A 14607-nucleotide genomic window follows, 5' to 3' on the forward strand; every position below is an offset into this window, starting at 1 on the left:
GAAGACCCGAATTCGTCGATTCCCCGACGTGCTCAAAATTTGGGCTTGTCTTACAAACCATAGTGGCGAATTTTGCAATTTGATTTGAAGCTCCGTCCGTACAAAGTCTAAACTGATTCAAGAACTTAAGCCTCAAAACCATTGGCAACGCAGGGCCTACGCAAATTGGGTGATTGAACAACAAGCCGTTGATTATTTTTCGAACCGAATTTTCTTCAGCGATGAGGCTCATTTTTCGCTCGGTAATTACGTTAATAAACAGAACAGCCGTATATGGGGCTCTCAAAGTCCTCAGGTGATCGCAGAAAAGCCTTTGCATCCTGAAAAAGTGACCGTATGGTGGGTATTATGGTGCTGTGGTGTTATTAGATTATGTCAATTCTTTATTTTTTATTTCTTGAAATACTTCAACAAACCTAAGCCACCTAAGCAGTAATTCTATGATAGAGCGCTTATTACTACAATAACTACATTTGACAAAAATCTATACTAATCTAAAACTGCTAAACAAACTAAATAACCTAAAAACAGATACATTTACAATATGCTAGACATTAATTCTAAAAATTACTTAAAAACTGTCATTTAAAACTTTTAAAGTTTATCTTAATATCCCTTACACTGCAGTTAAAAAAATCCATATTACAACAATCTTTCAATAATTTATTACACTGACTTTGCATGTGGTTTATAGGGAATATACTAAAAGGACTGCAAGAGAAAAAGTCACAAATGTTTGCTCTCAAATTAATCTTTGACATATGAAATCTTACAAAGTTAATCAAATAACACGATGTATATCTAACACCACTGCCAACATTATACAGGAATAAAACACAATGCATGGCTCTTCTTTGTTCCAACGAGTGCATATTAAAGATCATAAGCAAGCGTGTTGTTGGCATAAGGTAATATACATTGTATCTTTTAAGATACAAGTGTCTAAGAAACCTTTTCTGTACTTTTTCAATTAAATTAATGGTTGATTCAACTTGAGGAGCCCATATCCACTGATGCATACTTGAGGTGTGGTCTCACCAATGCATTATAAAAACGAATTGTAGTATCTATATGAACATGCTTAGAATTCCTAATCACAAACCCCAGAATCTTGTATGATTTGCTTGTTATGTTTGTATAATGTTTACCAAATCTCAAACTCGCCTTCAGATGCACTCCCAGATCTCTACATGTTGTCTTTCTGACTAGAGTGCGCTTGTTTACATTGTAATGACCATCAATAAAACTTAGTTTACGTGTAAAGGACAAGACCCCACATTTTTCTTCATTCAGAAACATACCATTGCCCTTAAACCAATTGGAGACCTCATTAAGATGTTTCTGCAGTTCTAGGCAATCCTTTAAGGTACGTACGACCCTAAAGAATTTAAAGCCGTCTGCAAAACCCAGACCGGAAGAGTATCTCAAACAATCCGGTAGAAAATTAATGAAAATAAGAAAAAGCAATGGCCGCAAGTTGTTTCCTTGAGGAACACCTGAGGTGGCTTGAAACTTTTTAGAAAGGCATCCACCAACCTTGACTTGCTGAAACGTTAAGTGAAAGTATGGTCTTACAAATGCAAGGGCTTTATCTGAAAAGCCAATCTCATTTAGTCTCTGTAAGAGAATTCCATGATCAACCATGTCAAAGGTATTTGAGCAATCAGTTATTATCACGTCCAACTGCAATTTATTGTTAATCGCCTCGCCAGCAAAGTTAGTCCATACAAACAACTTGCTCACTGTGGATACTCCCGGTAGGAAACCATGTTGTTCCGGTGCAAATAGGTTTCCAAAACTTTCCATAATGTCATTGTACAGAATGGTTTCAAAGATCTTCGCGAGAGAGTTCAGAACACTCACAGGTCGATAATTCTGCATTTCCCCAACGTTATCCGTCTTAAATATTGGAGTAATAATAATTAATGTATATAAGTAATAATTCTGAGCGCTATGGACGTATGTTAACCGATTATTTTTGGAGAGAAATTGAAGATTATGATCTGGAAGACATGTGGTTCCAGCAGGATGGGGCAACGAGTCACACAACACTGGTTCGAGTCCTATTGCAAGATAAATTTTCAGGACACGTCATTTTGAGATTGAGTGATGTTAATTGGCCCGCAAGATCTTGCGACTTAACACCGTTAGATTTCTTTTTGTGGGGCTATGCAAAAGATCTTCAAACTCTTGGCCAACTGAAAGCCAATATCTGTGAAGATGACCGAGGTATTACCCGTAATGTGCCGAGAAGTCAATCAAAATTACCTCAAAAGGATTGAGACCTGCAGGAAGTCCCGTGGAGGACATTTAAATGATATTGTTTTTTACGTATAATGGCAAGGCTTAATCTTTATGTTGAATTAAAATTTTCGTCTCAATCTGAATATTTTGTGTGGTTTTTTTGTAATCCTGTAAAAAATTAAATTAGCAACAACCGCAAAAAAATGAGCTTATCTCAAGGTCGGGTCGGATCACCTCTTCAGGATGGGACTGAACGATCAACAGACCTGCAGGGGTTGCGAATTAGAGGACAAAACTACTCTGCATGTTATGTGTCACTGCACGTCATATGCAACAGGTAGACGAAGACTCCTGGGAGGGGATGAAATTCCACCAGACCAGATCATGCGAACTCCTCTCAAGACTCTTCTGGAATTCATTGAATATACAGGGATAATGAGGGAGTAAAAGGTAAAAAGTAAAGGTCGGGTCCACCTTTCAAATCAGCCGGAAATTATGTAGTAGAGATTCAATGAGGACAGGCTTCCATTCAATTATTGACGTATTTTGACCTTAATTGTAATTGATTGTTTTCAACAGTATTAAATATGTAAATACATATTTGATTTATAATTTAAAGATTAACTTAATGTAAAAATTAAATTATAGAATTGAATAAGATCGAATCACTAACATGCAAATCTACCCAGAAGTCACTAATCTAATGTTTGAAAGTTCAATAATTTAAAAATTTGCTTTGAAGTAAGTGCTCTGTAGACTGTGTAACTGCAAATAGCTCTAACGAGTTCTTAGGATAAGTTAGCTGTGGGATAATTCTAAGTAGGCCAGACCTATGTACAGGTTCATTACCTCTCTAGAAATAGACAGATTAATTTGTAATTTTTAACTGGTTAAATAAATAAATAATTGGAAAATTGTCACCACCAAGAAACACACATAGCGCAAAAATCTACAGGGTGATTCAAAATTGGCGTCATTCATCTGGAGATGTTGTCGGGCGGCGTTTTAGGCGTACAGAAAAAATAGTAAAATAAATTAATTGTTATTAAAAACTGAGAAAGTTGCAAAAATCGATATTAGAAAAACGGCAACAATGTTTTTCAAGGTAATCTGCCGAATGAACATTACGTAAATATTACCTGTTGCATCGTAATTATTTAAAACTCCGGTAACCATGAATAAATAGAGAGTGGCAATAAGATAGACAAGGATAAACGGTAAATTTAACAGGAATCGTTGAATGACGGAATCTATTTGGAAACCTCGAATTGTTAATTTGCTTACAAATTGCAAAAACATACATTTGAATCTGTAACTGTAACCAAACAAGTGCCTCTGTAATCACCTTATCATGCATTCTTCTCGAGCAGCTTCTCGTATTCCTTTAGTCCAGCCCTGCTCAATTTATACCGGTGTTCAGTAATCCATTGCTTTAATGTGATCTTACATATGTGGTAAGAATGTAGCCGGTATTTATTTGGTGCCAGGGAAAGTGTCAGTTGGTGTGCAATGTTCTGAGTGCCCAGGAAAGGCTTTTCTGCAATTATGTCCAATACTCGTTCCTCTGTGTCTAGAACCCGAGCATCTATTGTCGTCCACTATTTTCCTGGAACTACTCTCCACTCTCTTTGGTGGCGTGAGTTCTTTCAGCTTCTGCTATGTTACTGCAGCATTTCCCCTGAACTAATTGCATATCCACTTGTAACTATCTGTTAATGACAAAAAACATCATTGCTGCTTTGACTTTTTATCAAAAAATTGTAGAAGAGAACTTTTTGAATATCAGAAATTTTTGTTATTTAAAGCAAAGATCGTAATTTTTCTTTTTGAAAGCTTATGGATTCCAATATGCTTCGAATTAAACATGGAACACTTTCAAAATAATGCTTAATAGCAAAGTTGAAATTCGATTTTACTAATACTATATACGAAAAGTGTAATTTTGGTATAAATTCGACTCTTAAGTGAAAAGTTCGCTCATTTGCGATTTAGAAAAAACAGAAATTTCTAAAAAGTAAAAAAATATATTATACATTAGGACATTATTTTTAAACCATTAGGTTGCTCCTAAAAATTCATTTGAGGGGTACAAAAATCTTGGTGCCCAGCCAAACTTGTGGTAAAAGAGCGAACAACCAGCGCTCCAGGTCTTTGAAAATTTAATCTGCCCTGGCTCAAAAATGGTGACCAAAATGTACTTTGGCCATGAAACAGCTTTTGACACCAAGTCTGTGGGCTTTTTAAGAATTTTTGAATTTCGGTAAAATATTGAACTGACCGAGTTACAGGGTTATGAGTGGAAGTATGTGCAAGTTTGGGAGTTTTTTGCTTGCCAATATTCAGAGCCTATTTCCATCCACACTGTTGCAAATGGAAATTCCTTATATACAATGAAATTGTTGAGAATACACTTTGCAAACAATTGTATGTTCTATTTTTAAAATGAGGCAATCGAGGTAAAAATTTAAAGTGTATTGTTCGGAAAATCGTCTTTTCGACCTTTTCAACCGGTTGCAATTTTCCGAGATGCATTTTTTATTAAAAATATACGATATTACCAGTTATGCTGAAAATTTCTACAAACGAAAAGCTGTTAGTCCAAAAAAATGCGAGCGTAAATCCACACAAAAACATTTATACAATTTGCTTGGAAAAATTGTGTTTTCGTCCTTTAAACTCACGACTTTCCAACTGATTTCAAGTTAGCAAAATACGATTTTTATACAAAATTAGTCGTACTCGACTCATTTACTCATCCTGAAGGATCTGGTGCGATGCGTGTCATTTGGGTTTGTGTTTTCCACCATACAAAGTATTTCTTTTCTTAAATTGTCTATAAAATTAGTAAAATTATCAGTAGTCGACACAAAAAAGGGGAATCATGACCTCCGTCACCACCCTCACCCCACCTGTATATCCGCCCTTGGTTTATATGCTATTCACGTATGTTAATCGTACTGAAACATTTATGTCACGGCTGAATACTGTTTATTTCCAAATTCAACGTGTGTTTTATAGCGGAAATTTTGATTGATCTATTAAAAGAATTTGTTAAATAAACGCCTGGAAATTTAGTGAATGAAAATATTTTCGTTACGTCAAAGCTGGTCAAGTAACCGGTCCATGATAAATTGGCAAACATTAAAAAATATAAACATCTCGGCTTTTCTCCGCAGTCAGTTCTTTAATAACAATGCTGGATTATGTTTTATTATTCAATAAGACAAAGGTCTATTATTTTTTGTTGTTATCTTTCTTGAATATCCTAAATGCAATTGAAATAAAAGTTCACTAGGGAAAAGTACCTAGGTATAAATATTTAAGAAACCAACATTTTGATGTCATCAAATGAAAATATTCCAAGCAAAACCCCAAAAGTCTGCCAAATCCAGAATTTTGCAAATGCAGCAAAACAAATTTTTAGTATAATTTTCAACTTTGACCGAAATGTAAATCTGGCAAACGTTATTTAAATCGTTTAGTTCTGGAATTAATATAAATCGCATTAAAACTTTGGACACCTGGGGTTTTGAATAATGTATTTTTGTTCTTTCAACCACTGCGCGTATTTTGGTTAGATAAATCACTATATGAAATTCAATAATCTATTCAGTAAATTTCTGTTTAATTATGTTAGATTTATTTATATCTCCTAAACTAATAAATATCTCCTAAAAAAACAAAAATAGAAAGTTTAAGTTTACAATATAAACTAGACAAAATTAGTTTTGTATAAGATGTGGAAAGCTTCGTCTTCTCCTAAGCCGCAACTTTTATAAGTCCAGCCGCTTGTTCTTCCTTTGAAACCTTTTCGCCAAATAAAATATGTTTGTACCATAAAACGTTTACAAATTCTTTCCAGTTTTGGCGATCTAGAATACATAATAGTTCATCTACGTTTTCTTAACAACACTAATTGGATGAGTGAAACAAATTTTGTTAAGATGAATATTAATAATTCTTTGCCAATTCCAACCTCTCTTGAGTAGGCGTCGCTTTGTAAGATCTGTTATATCCACGCCATAATTACTGAAATGTTTAAAATCTGAATTTAAAACCAAATGTCAAAATTGGACATAACGCATTTTTTTAAATGAAACACCCTATATATTTTCAAACAGGTCGATTGCATTTTTTTCCTAATTTCAAAAATATATACAGGGTGATTCATGGTCGATGGCGTATTAGACGTTTAAGGAGAACGCGATGCACGATCTATCTGCAAATTGGTACAACGAAATCACCGGATATGCTCTATCGCCCTAAAATATTTTCAGCAATGCAACGTTGCCGCTTATACCGACAGTACATACAACTTTGTTCTTTTAAATGAGACACCCTGTATAATATTGCACGCTTAGATTGGCGATATAGATCTGATTATTTTTGCATAACGATTCCTATATCGATCTAAACCGGTTTCCAAAATATTAAATAAAATTCATTCATTTCATTAATCAAAACGTAGCCCCAACGAATCTTGTATTACAACGCGATTTCGATCTCTGAAAATTTTAAATTTTGGTGCTGGGTTAGGAAAACCCTATGCTTGAGCCCGGCGTACAGAAATTTCACATTTAGGAATGTTTTCCGGGCTTTGAAGCCGTGGTCTATGGGAATTTCTTCCTGACGTTTCCTCCACAACTGCGGTGGACATTTTCAAAGGCGATGAGGCAGTGGGCGAAGTGATCTCCAGTGCTTTCCGACTAAGAATGATTCAACTGCTGGATTCCCCGTCGTATTTATTCAGCCCAGCCGTGTGTGCTCATGGGTGGGGGATAGGTAGGGGTTCAAATGCTAAGCCCGGAAAACATTCCTAAATGTGATTTAACCGGCCGTGAAAGCCTTCATAGTCTGGTACAGAAATTTGTTCGAAATTATACAGGATGTCTTGAAAATACTGATCTTTCGGCTAGAGATAAAAACTGCTCCAATTGCATTTTTTTAAAACACCCTGTATATTAGTTCAAATACGGGAAGACCGTTAAATTCCCTGTAAAGCGATATAACATGTTTCTATACCAAAAGCGTCAAATTTCCGAAATAAATGGACATTTTTGCAAAAATTCGAGTATGTCGACGTATTTATCAAAATAGCCATGAAATGTCATAATAGTTGAAGATTTCGCACTTTTTCAAACCAGTTGTCAAGTCAACAAAGTAATAGAGAAAGCTTTTATGCACTTTTTAATGCAGTTCAGACATAATTATTCACAAAATGGACTGCAACAATTATTCAAACAACCTTTTAATGTAATTATTAATTCTTCATGGACAATGTGACCAAATTGTTGCAAGGGCATGCAGAAAATTCAAAGAAAATTTTCCTGACTTAAAGCAAATGAATGCAAAAAAGTTGTGTGTGCGAATACAACACAATTTCCTTAATTAAGGCACCAAACTGAAAACTGAACCGAACTTACTAAAACCTGTAACTTCTGATGAAGACAACATTGTAAATGTTTTGGCGTACTTGCTGGGGAACTGGCCTGCGAGATCTCCCGGTCTTACGCCACCGGATTTTTTTTGTGGGGTAAATTAAAAGAAAATGTTTACAAGACGCCGGTCAACTACATAGGGGAAGTACGGCGTCGAATCATCCACTGCATTGGAGAACTGGATGTTGATGAGATACAGAAAGCCACAAATCACTCTCTAAATGTACGAATTTTGAAGTGTGGAAAGCAATAGCCGCATTTTCGAAAATTTATTGTAAATAGTTTTTAAGTTTTTTTAAGTATTTATTAGGCACCTTTTTTTAATTCTCAGTTATGCGTTTGCTTACATGTTTCAATCCAGTTTTATAACTTCTTCGCATTCATTTGCTTTAAATTAGGAAACACTTCGATGAATTTTATGCATGTCCTTGCAACAATTTGGTCACATTGTCCGTTGAGAAGTGCAGTTCTGAAGTGCACGAAGAAGAGAAGTTCTGAAGAGTGGAGATCATTGCAAGCACTACTTTGAAAACCATAGAATTCTTACCCTTCCCGCTTTGTTCACCTTGGAGACTGTCTGCTTGATACCCAAACATCGAGTCACCTTTCCGGAAGGGCCACAACATAAGTACCCTACCCAAAACTCAAGTCAAGATATTTGCCTGCCCTCTCTCCTAGGAACTAATTAAAAACTCAATTATTTACAACGCCAAGAAATTATACAATCATCTTCCATCCCAAAGTCTTCCAAGTCTTCCAAATTTCGGAAAGGGGCAAAATCATATTTCCTAAAGACATCTTTTTATTCTGTGACTGATTTTTACTTGGTCTTTTTTTGAGTTTGGCTACTCTTCAACTTCATTAAATTAAATTTATCCGTTTGGGTACGTGCGGAGTTGCCGGGGGGTTAATTGGATTTGTATGGTAGTTACAATTTTTTACTTCGGGGTCATCAGTTTGCAAGTTCATGTTTATTTTTATTGTTTATCAAAAGGACTGCAAGTTGCAAGCGGAGCGAAATCGTATTGGGTTCAACGAGCAAAATTTCAATATCTCGGACACTAACGTCATTTGTTAACTATCACTTAGGTATGATCACGATCCGCTTGCAGTAACATAAACTGGGTCGACAGTTGTTCCTTGTTATGGTTTGGGGTGCTACTTGATTCCATTCACCCATGTTTTCCACTTTTAAATTGTATGGTTATTCTGCACCGTTTGTGGCGATGGGTGGTTGACTTACTCTGGTGACCTCTGTGTTTGTCCATGACGATTGTACGTGATATATTTTGTAGTTTTATTATATTTTTTAATTTTTTACCATTGTTGACTGTACTGTACGTAATTTATGCTGTAGTATTTTGTTTTGTTTTTTTTTTACTCGCTTTATCCATAAAATTTGTGAATTTTTCCGTAGCAATAAAGCATATTTTGATTTGATTTGATGAATAAATATGATAATTAAAACTTCGTTTGAATATATGTTTCTCTCCATTTGTATAAAAAGCGTACAGAAGCTGTATCTAAAGCTAAGCTGAGAACTGGCTTGAAGAATTTCAAATGTTCAACTATTATGACATTTCATGGCTATTTTGATAAATACGTGGACATAATCGAATTTTTGCAAAAATGTCCATTTATTTCGGAAATTTGACGCTTTAGGTATAGAAACATGCTATTTAGTTTCACAGGGAATTTAACGGTCTTCCCGTATTTGAACTAATATACAGGGTGTTCTATTTGAAAAAATGCAATTCGAGCAGTTTTTATCTCTAGCCGAAAGGTCGACATTTTCAAGACATTCTGTATAATTTGGAATAAAGTGATGTACGCCGGGCTCAAGCATAGTTTTTTTCATCCAGTACCAAAATTTTCTATAGACCACGGCTTCAAAGCCCGGAAAACATTCCTAAATGTGAAATTTCTGTACGCCGGGCTCAAGCATAGGGTTTTCCTAACCCAGCACCAAAATTTAAAATTTCCAGAGATCGAAATCGCGTTGTAATACAAGATTCGTTGGGGCTACGTTTTGATTAAAAATACCTAATTTTATTTAATATTTCGGAAGCCGTTTTAGATAATTATAGGAATCGTGATGCAAAAATAATCAGATCTATATCGCCAATCTGAGCGGGCAATAATGTACAGGGTGTCTCATTTAAAATGGCAAAATTTGATGTACTTTTTGGTATAAGCGGCAACGTCGCATTGCTGAAAATACTTTAGCCCGATAGAGCATGTCCGATGACTTCGTTGTAGAAATTTGCATATAGATCGGGCGTCGCGTTTTCCTTAAACGTCTAATACGCCATCGACCGTGAATCACCCTGTATATTACCTGTATTTGTATTAGCCGTTTTTCCTGTATTACGTTTTAAAAATTTTGCATAGCAAGAAGCTAAAGTAGCCTGAAATGACACAAAAACTATAAAAAAGTAACATAACTAGAGTCTCATACACAATAGTCTTTAAATAACCGCAGAGAAAGGAATCAAAAGTCGTTAAGTCGGGGCTATTTGTAGGCCATTGGATAAGACCCGCTGGACCAATCCAGATATTAACATTTTCATTTAAAGTAATGTGTTTCTAGGCGAACGTTATGGGGTGGAGAAAGCGCCTTGTCAAATTTCAAAGCTACTTTGATTTGTTGCCATTTATAATTTTTAAAACGTTATATAGGAAAAACGGCTAATACGAATATGTGGCAAAATTAATATTTTTGAAATCAGAAAAAACAATCCTATTGGTATGTCTGAAAATATCTAGTATACAGGGTGATTCAAAATTGGCGTCATTCGTTTTAAGGAGTAATTACCCAGACAACACCTCCAGAGGACTGACGCCAATTTTGAATCACCCTGTATAGTGTGTGGTGTTGATTTAAAATAAAACAGACTATGTACAATTTTGACATTTCCTTGTTTTATATTTTTATTTTCAATTCAGATTTTAAAAAAATGGGTAAAATTAAACAACTTTTGTGTTGCTCCCTTTCACAAGTTTTTTGAAATAAACGATCTAGGGGGTGCCAACTGATAAGGAAACACCCTGTGTTTTATGAAGTTTGAAGTTTTTTATAAAGTAAGTCGATTTGCCCCTTACTTGACAGATTCTCTTTCAAGCCATCAGCACTCGAAATCTTGTCTATCGAAATAAAACTTTGGATTTTAAGGCTATACGCTCAAAAAATGCCAGTTGCATGTTGAGATAACGTCAGATTTCGGTAAACATGAAGTAGAAAATCGTATCTTTTAGCGCCAACCATGTCGTCTCTCTATATAATTGTATCCTTCTCCCACTGGAGCACGCTTGCGTTGCAGCCGGCGTCTCTTTATACCTTTTCGACTGTAATTTACGACTTTCGGTATCATATTTCATCCAGACTAGTATTTAGAAAATTCATCGAGTTCTGGAGCCCTGCGACTTATTTGTGTGTTTATTTGCATTTGATCTTTGATTTGTTTCCGCGTGCACACAATTAGGGCTGTGACGTGACATAGAGGGTGTCCCGTAAGTGATCAAAGGGGCACTAAGATAATCTTTGGGTCAAACGAAGACCATATGACCTAACTTTTATTAAGGAAAATATGTTGGGATCCTGTGTACTATTTTTTTTATTATTGGGACAATGGTACTAGGGATTTTAATGAAACTCGTGAATGAAACTCTATGAATTCATTCTTATACAGGTTTTCCCACCGGGAACCGCCGCCATCGATATCTGTCAAACTGTAATTAGCAGAAATTTTAAAATTGGCAGTGTGCTGAGGTCATTGGGGCACGCCGCCTAAAATATTTACAAGATGGCCACATTTTCGGTTATACCGGAAGTGCATATTAGCTTGCTTATTTTAAATGGAACACCCTATATATTATTATATTTTTGAATTCTACTCCCAATTCTGAATGTATTTCATGTATAATATCCTATACCTAAGTCAAACTGTTTTTCCGATATTTGAAATTTTATGTAAAGAATGACAGTTGCAGCCACTCGAATAATTATTCATTTTTCCTATAAGGGAATTTGTCATATTTAGTTTTAGTCGCATTTATTGTTGAAAAGGACTTACTTTAATGGAATTTCGAAAACTTTTTTAAAACTATTAATACAGAGTGTTAAAAAAATAAGTTTCAAAATATAGTTGACGAAACCGCCCAAAATCAATTTTTCCAAATGAAAACCCCCATTTTTGATAATTTCGTCATATTCAATATTAAAAATAAGTGTAACTTTGTGTAACGATGTCTATTCCAAAAGTGTTTAGTTTTCGAAATATTGCCAATTTAATGTTTTCATATCGTTATTTTACAGCATCTTCTTTTAAATCCTGTCACTCTTACCTGACGAAAGTGGCTATTTTTAATACAATAAACTGGCAAAGGAATGCTGACAGCTGTCAGTTACCTTTTGATAATAATTAATAATCATGCCCGCGCGCTTAAATTATACAAACGAAGATGATTTAAACTTATTTATTATTAATGGAGAATGTGATCAAGTTATATCAAGAACCGTTTATGTATCATTTCTTTCGTATCTTCAAAAATATTGCTCTGACATAAAAAAAAATAGCACAGATGTTACTGTGGATAAGAAATCCACGGCAAGTTTTATTAAAATCCATCTGAGCGCTTTTCCGATGTTACAAACAACTTAATTTAGGTTTTGTTAATGTAAAAACCTAATAAATGACTAAAATTGTGAGTTGTCAAGAGAACAGAAATAATAGTTTTGCTCAGCATTATGGATATTATTTTATTATTATTATTATGAATTTTAGTTGCGATATTAAGACATTCAGGAACAATGGCTTGGCAGTCGATGATAGAAGCTGGAATACCTAGTGGAAAAGAAAGTAGATCATATGAGAAAAACCTTGATAATCGTGACTGCTAATGGCACACATATCCAATATATGATACAAAATTAGGAGGAGCCGACATTATAGAGTATCGAGCCAAGAAGAAAATGTTCTATCTTGGCACAAACAACAAATATTGCTCATCGTGTAAAATATTTGGGAAAACAGCAATAATTACTGTTACAAAAATTACACCGGAAAATACAGAGCAATGGAGAGCGACATCATATTAGACGGACTCAAAGTCTTGACATGCATGGCATCATCTATAAAACTGTTATAGCAGATAGCGACAGCAACTTTTCTATGAAACGTATTGATACAAAATCTTATTTAAAATCAGAAAGATTTATAAATACCTAAAATATTATAAATTATTACTAAAAACCTTCATTATAACTAAAGTGTATTCTTATGTTAGTTGCAATTCCAGTTTTTCGGAGCAATTCTCGTTCTGTTTGGGGACTTTTAATGAGTAAGAACTAGGAGTAATTTTATTTCGTTAATTTATGTATTCCATTTTACTTTTTTACCATCAGTGGGCCACACTGATGATAATGGGCGATTCGTCCAGCTGTATTGATAACTTTTGTCGGGATTTTATATTCCCTGACCAATACCCGTACCCTAATAAAAAATGAATGTTTCAAGCAGCACGGGTGCAATCCCGGCGTAAACAGTTCGACAAACGAGAGAGACAGCATTAAAATCGAGCTAGAATTTGACGAAAAAAAGTCAATTTAAATGTGAAAAAACAATTGCAACCATGTATAAACGTAATTTGAAAAAACCTTACATTTCTGAACTATTGTTGCTTAGTTTAAGCATACTCAGTTAAAGTTTCATAAATTAAAAATTACTTTCTGACATGCTAGAGGATAGCATCCATCCAATTTTTCAAGTTTGAATCAAATACAAGACGTAGTTTTTCTGTCACTGCCAAAAATGCACGGGTATTCCTATGCTATTACGGGTGAGGTTATAGCCTTAAAAAGGACTTTTTCAATTCGAAATCTATAATTGGCGTAGTCGGTAGGATTGGACTGGTGCGGCGTGGTCAACCACTTTTTGAATCGTCCAGTAAAAATCGGACTTAACGTGATTAGTCGAATCGTGCGTCGAAAATCAAGTTTTGTGCTCCGGTTACACCTTACAAATTGATCTAGAAAACGTGCCAAGAATATAAGAATTTTCCACGGAGAACCAGGACAGGAAGAATACTGTAAGTGTTCGCTTTTCTTTTTTACCCCATCTTAGACTCTATGAAAGGCATCTGGTTGGGATATGGAGAGTTTTTCTTTGATTTTTTGAATGAATGACATCGACGATTTATTTCAGGCGATTAGCAATATACCAATCAAAGCGAACAAAATGAAAGAAACAGAAACAAAAATAAATTGGAATTAACTAAAAAATAAATTAGACAACATCAAACCTTACGATGGAGACGTAAATAGTTTGAACACATTTGTAAACATATGTGACAATGTAATAGCCACCCACATATGGCGAATTTAACGATCCTGATCTAGCCCAACAGATCCATGAGTTTGAACAAAAAATGGTAAACTCTACCGTATACGATTCCAAGCCCGTTTTCAGAACAGAGAAGGGTTGAGCGTCATGAGGCTGACCACCCCACCTCATGAAAAAAGTAGGGGTTATCAGCAAGCAACAGAAGTATCGGATCAGAACGTATACACGAAGACGAGTAACGCAAAGAACAAGGAATGACCATCTGAATATTGAAACATGGAACGTGCGTAGTTCATGTCGACCGGGAGCAGCAATAAAAGCAATCAGAGAAATGGAAAGAATGAATATCGATATCACCGATATACAAGAAATACGGTGGCCTGGAGTTGGTCGTGGGTTCTACTGACGAAATTCAGTAGTGGCAATGACCAAAACGCCTACGCTGACGGAACAGGTTTTGTACTGTTACAGTTTTGTACAAGAAATCTCTACTAAACTCAGTTTTAACGTTGGGTCCACTTGACTACAGGATGTGCTAGAATAAAAGGCACTTTCTCCAACTACTAGCTTATATCGGTGCATGC

At 35.2% G+C, this 14607-nt stretch overlaps 1 protein-coding gene across 1 annotated transcript in view; it reads right to left on the bottom strand.

Moving 5' to 3' along the window:
* LOC109541573 (adenosine receptor A2b-like) overlaps positions 1-14607 on the bottom strand; it is a 184470-nt gene that overhangs the window by 45201 nt on the left and 124662 nt on the right. The gene's annotated exons all lie outside the window — the stretch shown is intronic.

This window comes from Dendroctonus ponderosae, unplaced genomic scaffold (genome assembly GCF_020466585.1).
Source record: "Dendroctonus ponderosae isolate FM_Combo_2020 unplaced genomic scaffold, Dpon_F_20191213v2 Dpon_F_20191213_1, whole genome shotgun sequence".
NCBI lineage: Eukaryota > Metazoa > Arthropoda > Insecta > Coleoptera > Curculionidae > Dendroctonus > Dendroctonus ponderosae.